Here is an 8,882-nt window from a genome sequence, read left to right as displayed (position 1 = left end):
GGCTGCCTTTCTTATATGTTTTTAGCTCTCAAGAGCAACAATTCTCTCTCCCTGGGTATGATCCCTTCCAGGGGGAGGTGACATATCAGATATCCTGAATATCAGATATTTAGACTACAATTCACAACAGTAGCAAAATTACTATGAAGTTATGAAGTAGCAATGGAAATAAATAATCTTACGATTGGGTATCACCACAACATGAGGAGCTGTACTAAAGAGTCAGAGCATTAGGAAGGTTGGGAACCACTGGGCTAGCATTTCCTTCATTCCGATATGCAAATCACAGCTCAGAAGACTGGCAGCAGGTGGAAGGAGAGCCACCACTCTGCAGACAGAAATCTGTCACAGACATATGGAAATGTTTTGTGCAACACCACAGCTGCCCTCCATCCAAGCCTCTCCCAGTGTGACTTTATCTTTACATTTACCAAGCACCTGCTGTGTGTTAAGGGCCGTGTTTTTATAGAGATTAGCTTGCCTCATGAAGGGCACACATTCCAGATTCTCTCTGGAGGGAGAGTTTGGGGTAAATGTCTGGCCCAGGTTCAGATCTGTTAAATGTGTAGATGTGCCATACGGTCTCTAAGTATTCTTCCAGATCAAATTTACTAAACTTCTGTGTAGCCATGAGATCTAATTTCTTCTCCCAAGCTTCTCCTGACCTGATCTTGCCCCCAGAGAGTCAAGCCTGTGCCAAGGGCTGGAAGGCAGGTGGTTTAGTTTTAGAAGTGACCCCAGGAAGCAGCAGGAAAATCAGATGAAGGGAGAGATGCTCTCCCAAGGCGACTTCATGGACTGTCACTTCCACCAGAGGAAACTGAAGCACAGTTCTGCTGACGTTCTTTGAAATACCATATAGAAAGTGCCTCCTAACAGTCTCCTTAGGGCGACAGAAAGGGGACTGTTTATCCACAAACCCCTGTGTGGGTATGTTCTCTAATAAGAACTGAGGCAAGCTAACATCATTTATTTATTTACACTGCTGAGGATGTCGGGCCTTGGATATACTAGGCAGTACCCTGCCCAGTCCCTTTTGCAATATTTTGACTTGAAATAGTTTCACCTCTTTGATCAGGCTTGTCTCATGCCTCCTTTTGTGTCTTAGGCAGACCTTGGACTTGTGACCCTCCTGCCTCAGCCTCCCAAATAGCTAAAAAGATTGGCCTGTGTTACTAAGCCAAACTCAGGTTAATTTCATAGGAAAAGGGAGTTCGTTTGGCTCAGTGCTCTGTAGGCTGAATGCATGACTCCATTGTTGGCTCCCCTTTGTGAAGTCACCATAGTGAGTGGCACTGCCATTGGTAGGACATCACATTGAAAAGCAGGACATCCAGTGATTCCAACACTGAACCTCAAGAGAAAAAACTCGCTCTTATGAGAACTAGCTCAATCCTCTCCCTGGGCAACACTCAGTGACCTAAGGACTTCCCACCTCTTAAAGGGCCTGCCATCTTGCAACACAGAGACTCAGACCAAGCCTGTAATGTATAAGCTGTGGCAAACAGACCACATCCAAATGACAGCAGCTCTCACCCCACATTAGTCACAGGCTATCCTGTGGGGTTAATTCCTTCTTCCTTCCCAGTTGACAGGCATACCGGTACCTAGCATCTCCATGCAGGATCGTTTAACCCTGTGCTTCTGTGATTCTGACTTTTCCTAAATTCCACAAATGAGTGAGTGAGTCTTGTTTTACTTGGGGCAATGTCTTCTGGGTTGCCCATTTGTTACAGATGGCAGGCATTTCTCTTCCTTTAAGGTTAAACAGTACTTCGTGTGTGTACATATTACCCCCCTCCTTTATTTTTATATTCTGGGGATGAGTCCAAAGCATGGACAAGAGAAGGCTGCTAGCTACCGTCTACTTCAATTCCACTCAGGTTTAGGGGATGGATTACACCTCTGGCTGCCTTTCCTTCTCCTCACGGTGGGCTTTAGCTCTGGTCTTCAATCCTATGAGAAGGATCACCCACAGCCCCTCTTGCTTTCTTCCAGAATAGTGAAGAATTAGAAAGAGCGCAGAGCTGAGACAGGAGCTCTGGACTTAGTGTTTGGAGGAAAGGTTGGCTGAAGCCAGCAGACACTGAACCCTTCTCTACAGGGGGAGATAGGGGGCTTCTCAGAGACAAGCAGCAAGAAGCCTCTCCAAACACACACTGGCCATTCTTCTTCAGTGGAATATTCACTCTGACCTTTCTGGCGTCCAGAACTGGCGGCTCTCCCATCCTCCCACACATGCATTCTCCTCAGGGCACTGCCCCACGTGCTTGCCACAGAGTACCCCACAGTTCAGCAGAACCTCCAGTGACTGGGTATCCCCACTCCTGCTCCCTGAGCCTCCTCCAAAGGCGCATAGGCTGCCGTCCCTCGCAGCAGTCATCCCCTTAATCCTCTTGTTATGTTCCCTCACAAGACCGCTGTCCTTCTAACATCTTTGCTACAAGTGTACATGTCAAACTTGGTCCCCTTGGTTTCTCTCTTATGGGCACTTCCTGCAGTCAGACCACCTGCTCACCGTACTCTGGAAGTGACGTATATCCCACCAGCCAGCATGACTCCTAACAACTGGTTCTCCCTGAATCTTCACTTCCTTTCTTCCATATAAACTACATCTGAGCATCTTTCCTCAGGGCTGTCACCTTTCCCACCCATTCTGTCAGAACATCATCCTCAGATACTGTAGGTTGATGACTATGTGAGGGCTGACACAAGTTAAGGCAAGGCCTGTAATTGGACGGAAAGTGGGCACAGAGTAAGGGAAGAGAGAGGAGAAAGAGGGAGAACCAAGATGGAGGCAGAGAAGGACGACCCAGATCCATGTGGCCTTAGATGGCCACAGGTAGTCTTGAATATTTCTTAAGGGGTAAACTTCTATGGGTCAATTTATCTTATCTAGGTGAGCAGTTTATATCATTATCAATTGGTTGTGAATTTATTGTGTGGATGTATTATGGATTGAGAATTTAACATATAAATCTGATTGCTATAAGTTATTGAGTCTTGATTTTAACAGGTTGCTGGGAGTTTATAATATAACTATTAGGGGCAGACGCTGGGAATATAAACAGAGCAGTGACAGAACTACGAGGGGTAGCCACTGCTGGGACCAGGAGGCAGTTGCTGGGAGTGTGGGCAGAGTCCACAGTAAGAGCTGCAAGATAGGTGGTCTCTATATGAAACCGGCGTGGCAGCGACCCGCCTTGGGAACGAGATGGGTGGACAGGTTGCTGTGGGCTCAGAGAGTAGCCATCAGCAGCATGAGATGGGAGGGAGCTTAGCGGGTAAGGTGCTTTGCTGACTGAGATGAAGACACCCCATAGAAGCCACATGGCCATACGGTACTGGCATTAGTGTGGGATAAAAGATTCTATTCTTTAACAATTACCACAGGGTACAACTCTGTTCTTCCTCTGCCAAAGAAAACTTACAAAAAAAAAAGCAACTTCCACTAAATGAATCTAAAGAGAAGTAAAGGAGAGATGGTTTAGCAGGTAACGGTGCTTTCTGTCTTGCAATGGACCTGGGTTCTATTCCCAGAACACACATGGTAGCTCACAGCTACTTATAACTCTAGTTCCAGGGCATCAGGCACACTCTTGTGGCATCGTTCTTGCCATGTTCCAAGGATTCACCAAACTTGCCTCCTCCCTTCAACCACACCCAGCCTTTGAGGTCTTCAACTTTGGAACAAGCTTGGTTTCATTCATGGACTCTCAGTCAAAGGACACCATATCAAGTCTGATTTTGCCTGGCACTTCCTTAAGAGACACACAGAGTGAACAAGCATGGATGATCACTGAAGTCTTCCTACCCATTTCTCCTCAGTCCCTGCCACCCTCTGCTACCCCCAACAAAGCCCTCTTTCCTTTGACTGTGGTGTAGGCGTGAGTAAGAGAGTGTGGGTGAGGCCCAAGTGTCTCTCTGAGAGTGAACAGCAGCATGTGATTGTATGTGTTTCCCTGAGCACCAGTGTGTGAGAGATTGTGCATGTGTGGACAGAAGATCTTCAGGAATGGGTCTCTGAGAAAATGGTGTGTGTGTGTGTGTGTGTGTGTGTGTGTGTGTGTGTTTGTGAAAGCAGCTGGTGTGTGTGTGTGTTTGTGAAAGCAGCTGGTGTGTGTGTGTGTGTGTTTGTGAAAGCAGCTGGTGTGTGTGTGTGTTTGTGAAAGCAGCTGGTGTGTGTGTGTGTGTGTGTGTGTGTGTGTGTGTGTGTGTGTGTGTGTGTGTGTGTGTGTGTGTGAAAGCAGCTGATATGGTGGAGAGAGACCCGAGCAGAGATGCTGTGGACAGGTGAGGAGCTTGTCTGGAAAAACCTGTGAGAGTCAGTTGGCTCCACTTGAATCAAAGGTGTGTGTGTGTGTGTGTGTGTGTGTGTGTGTGTGTGTGTGTGTGTGTGTTCCAAACACAATCATGTAGGACTGCAAGACATTTGTTCAGCTTACTTCTACTCCCCTCTCCTTATTGCTGCTTGCAAAGGGCACACAAAGAAAATGAGAACTCGAGCAAGATCACAAGGACCCATGAGTGATGGGCCCCTGTCTTGTAGGGAAGCACAAGTAGCATTCATTCATCTCTAAGCCATTTGTCAGCTGTGCTGGGAGGTGGTATTTTCCCTATACACTAGTATTAGATAGTGTTTTCTGAGCCCTCTAAGTGCAAGGCATGCTCCTTAGGAACAGTAAGAATAGCTTTTCCAAAGCTTCATAGCTGGTTAATAATGGGTTCTAGGTTCATCCCAGTGTAAGAACATGTATGTCATATACATAGACTAGATATATTGTCAGAAATGGTTGTTTCAGGGTCCTGTCCAACCCCCTGGGTCTAGGATCTGAGTTTGAGAGGAGCATGTAGGAGGCAGTGTAGGCAGAGGTAGAAATAACAAAAGGAAAAGCAACCATTTGAGTAGGGTCCATTAAGAAGAACAGAGTCCATGAGTAACCTTGTGAGTCTCAACTCCTCACTCAGCATGTGGTCTCAATGGTACCCCACTGGGACTGTAGCCTGGTGTAACTTACCTGGCCTGGAGGGTCAGCCCAATACCAGGATCATGGCAGCTGGACCATATGCAATAGCAGTTTGTTCCTGGTTGAAACCAAGCTGGTTGAAGTTGTTGGGTCAGCAGTTGTTATGGCTGGCCTGGGATTATGGAACCCATGCTACAATCCTCCATGGCTGGAGTCGCTCACTCCTCCTTTCCCAGCAGTTCTCCTGGCTGTTTCCAAAAGGAAGCCCTGGGGCCACAGACTTGCTGGTGTCTCCGCTACCCTACTTAGTAAGCTCAAGACTAATGAGAAATCCTTCCTCAAAACCATTTTTTAATGTAGACAGTGGCTAAGAAAGGATACCTAAGGCTGTCCTCTGACCTTATACACACACACACACACACACACACACACACACACACACGTACACAAATGCATGCACACATACATAAACACACCCAAAAGTCAAATGGAAGGTAAATGCCCAACAGAGCTCCTAGTGTGGCCCCACCAGGAAAGTTACCCATCTGGTACGTGCTAGCAGGACTGTGTGCAGTCTAGAGATCTCTATAGCTTCTCCCACATTTAAGAAAGCATAGATCTGAACAGGTAGGGCAGGGGGTGGCAGGCTTGACTTTGGTGGTAATGAGGAAACGGGGACTTGGAAGAATAGAGATGCTCTCCCTAAAGCCATACTTGGCTTGAGAAATTGAGTGACAAGCGATTGCTCCCAAGAACAAAGAGAAAGGACCTATTGTAAGGAATAAAAACAACAGTGCTGCTGCCATTGTATACAGTAAGGGATAAATACTTCCCTTATCACATTCCAACAAGCCACAGGTATTCCTTACAGAGAGGAGAGTGGAACCCCAGAAGGGTTCAATGACCTATTCAGGGCCCTCTGGGAGAGTGACGATCCTGAAAGTGACTTTTAATGCACAGTGTTAATAGTACAGTGGAAAGCTGACATAGGCCTCCATGTGACAGATACTGACAAAGATTGGAAAACTGGGCCTGGGGTAGGACGTCAGCTGAGACTAGAGCACAACAGGAGAAGACGCTGGAGGACTCATGTGGAGCACAAGCCAACATCTCTTTGAAAATGGATCTGTGTTGGGCACTCCGAGTCTCTGATCAAGGAGGAGAAAAAGAAAGCGAATCCTCATCATCATGGAACCGGTAAAATGGAGATACAGATGTGGAACCAGAACCCATACTCCACAGCCGTCTGTCTCATTAACTTTCTTTTTCAGAGCTGGCAAAAGTGGAGGTCCAGGAAGTTCTTTCTTTGAGGTCCCCCTTTCTCCTTTCCTCTCTTTAGTAACAGCCACCATGAACTATCTATAAGACATTTGCCACGCATCTTCCTCCTTGTCATGATGCTAATATCCACCTCAAGACTTTAATGATATCTACGCTAATATCTACATGCACGACTCTTTCTTCATTCCTATTTTAAGTGATGAGGAGGCTGCCTGGGGTCTCATGTCCACTCAGTATCCATGCATGGCCTTGACCTCACTCAGATCACAAGCTGTCAATGCCTCCTATTTTGTTGTTCCCTTGCTCTGTGGTCTGTCTGGGGCAGCTGCTGAGCAAACTCTGCCAAGTTCCATGATCTGTCTCCATTCCTGTCAAGGCTGCCATGCTATTAGAAAGGGGACGGGCAGAGACTGTCTTAGTTGTTTGGCATAAAGCCTAAGTATACAAGGATGGGCACCAGCATGGGCTAAGTCTCCCCATCCTCTTTGCCAAGGAGGCGGGGAATAGGAGACCGAGAAGGAATCGTCTAACCTTGTGCAAATCTTATTCGAGGTGTGAACACTGCAAACCAGGACACGATGTATCTATACACCCAAGACCAAGGGCCAGGGCACAGACAGAGGCAGCCACCAGATACAAATTAATAGGAGAGAAGAAACAGAGTAGTCTACCCTGGCGGTGCAAACCTGTTCTGCACTCGACGGCCGAGGCAGGGGGATAGCAAGTTCAAGGCCACCTGGACAATAGAGGGAGTTGGAAGTCAGCCCTGGAACTTCCCTCTTCCATGGGTGGCTTGGCAAGATTGTAAAGATATCTTATCTCAATGTACTCTGTTCTAAAGAAAAAAGATGGCTGAAAATTTAGCTCAGTGGTACTCAGTTAAGTGCTTGCTTAACATCTTTGGAGCCCCAAGTTCACTCCCCAGTACTAGAAGGAAGGAAGGGAGGGAGGGAAAGAGGGAGGGAGAGAGAAAAGGAGGAGGAGGAAGAGAAGGAGAGAGGGACTTGAAAGAAAGACCAGAATATGAGATTCAGAGTAGGGACTCCACACTGTGTTTTAGCCTGTGGGAGAACCTGAGGGTTGAGCCTGTCTGGAAGGACCATATCAGTCAGGCAGTGAGGGTTGTGTCCTGGCCTCTTGGGATGTACAGGAGGTGATGAAGAAAGAAATAAAATCCCGGCACTGTTTCCTAGGGTTGAAGAAACTCAGGTAGGAAGAAAGGCAAGGCTACCCTTGGAGGGAAGGCCTGGGGCAGGAGTAAGGGCCAATGTCCTGGGAGTGGAAAGGTCGGTTGACCACAGGATCTAGACCCCTGCCTGACCCAGAGCCCCAACATATGTTTTGCTGTTGTTTTGTTTTGTTTTTCTGGTTTCTGTGATGACAGAGGTAAATGGTGAGGAGAAATAGTCTAAGGGAACACACTGAGCCTCCCTTACCTTTGTAAAGGATCCCACTCACAATGGAAGGTCGGTGGGGACACATGCAGGTTTAACGGAGAGCTCCCCAAATCGACCGCCATGAGCAGTGGCTGGCACCTGGCCCCATCTTTTCCCACTCCCATCCACTGGCTTAAGAAATGTATGGGCTCAGTTGCCCCACCCCCACCCCAGATGGGCGCCAACATAGGTTATCCAATCTTTAGAGGCCCTGCCCCCTTATCTCCACAGCTGTCAGGAAGCTTCTGCAAGTACCAGCTCTAGTTACAGGGCATGGGCAGTGCAGGGGCAGCTGTCCAGGGCTGTCCCATGCTGTGGGCTCTTCTGACTCAGGGAAGTTGGGGGTTGGTTGGAAAGATGGAAATTTTCTCCGTGTCTCTGTGTCTCTGTGTCTTTCTGTCTCTGCCTGCCTCTCTCTCTCTCTCTCTCTCTCTCTCTCTCTCTCTCTCTCTCTCTCTCTCTCTCTCTCTCTGTCTCTCTCTCCTGTTCCCTGCTAATTTAAATTTTCTTTATGCCAGACTTCCCTTTCCCAGGCTTGTCATGTGCACCGTGACCTCGGCCTAGGCTGGGATACACGTGAGCAGGCCATCTTACAAGTCTGTCAGGTCACAATTATGTCTCGTTGGCCAGAGGCCATCGGTCTTCCATGTGCATGCACACAGTCCTTTTTGTTTGAGCAATAGAATACTCGTGTATACTTGTCTTCCTTCCAGCTCTAACCAGCGGCATGGAAGCTTTGTGTCCTCGGGGCTGTGGGAGACCCTGTCAAATGACAAGGGGTGTGTGTGTGTGTGTGTGTGTGTGTGTGTGTGTGTGTGTGTGTGTGTGTGTGTGTTGTGTGTGTGTGATGGGATAAGCGAGTACAGTGTGGGGTGCCCAAGGTTAACTTTGCAGCCCATCAAAAGGGACCTCTCTCAATCAGGAAGGGAAAACAGACCCTCAAGACTGGACTTCTACCAAACAAACTTCCTGCATCTTTGGAAGCAGGGAAGGACTGGTGGATCTGGGATTCTCCTGCCTGGTAGCTGCAAACTTCGAGAGCAAGTGACATTAAGGCAAGCCAGCTAGGTCTATGAATTCCAAAGCAGTGTGTAGGTTTCAAAAAAGAAGAAGCTGCTGGAAACTGAGCCAAATAATGCTGCCCTAAGTGTAGCAGTCAGCAACAGATACACAAAAAGATCAGCTTGTCCCCAGCCTT

At 47.8% G+C, this 8,882-nt stretch overlaps 1 long non-coding RNA gene across 1 annotated transcript; it reads left to right on the top strand.

Moving 5' to 3' along the window:
- Positions 1-1,343: 1,343 nt before the first annotated feature.
- On the top strand, positions 1,344-6,412 carry LOC134480592 (uncharacterized). The gene is made up of 2 exons (XR_010055028.1): positions 1,344-1,679; positions 5,973-6,412. It is a non-coding gene; the product is annotated as an uncharacterized LOC134480592 (long non-coding RNA).
- The last annotated feature ends 2,470 nt before the right edge of the window (positions 6,413-8,882 follow it).

Source organism: Rattus norvegicus, chromosome 9 (genome assembly GCF_036323735.1).
Source record: "Rattus norvegicus strain BN/NHsdMcwi chromosome 9, GRCr8, whole genome shotgun sequence".
Taxonomy (NCBI): Eukaryota; Metazoa; Chordata; class Mammalia; order Rodentia; family Muridae; genus Rattus; species Rattus norvegicus.
This window is presented reverse-complemented; position numbering and strand designations above follow the sequence as displayed.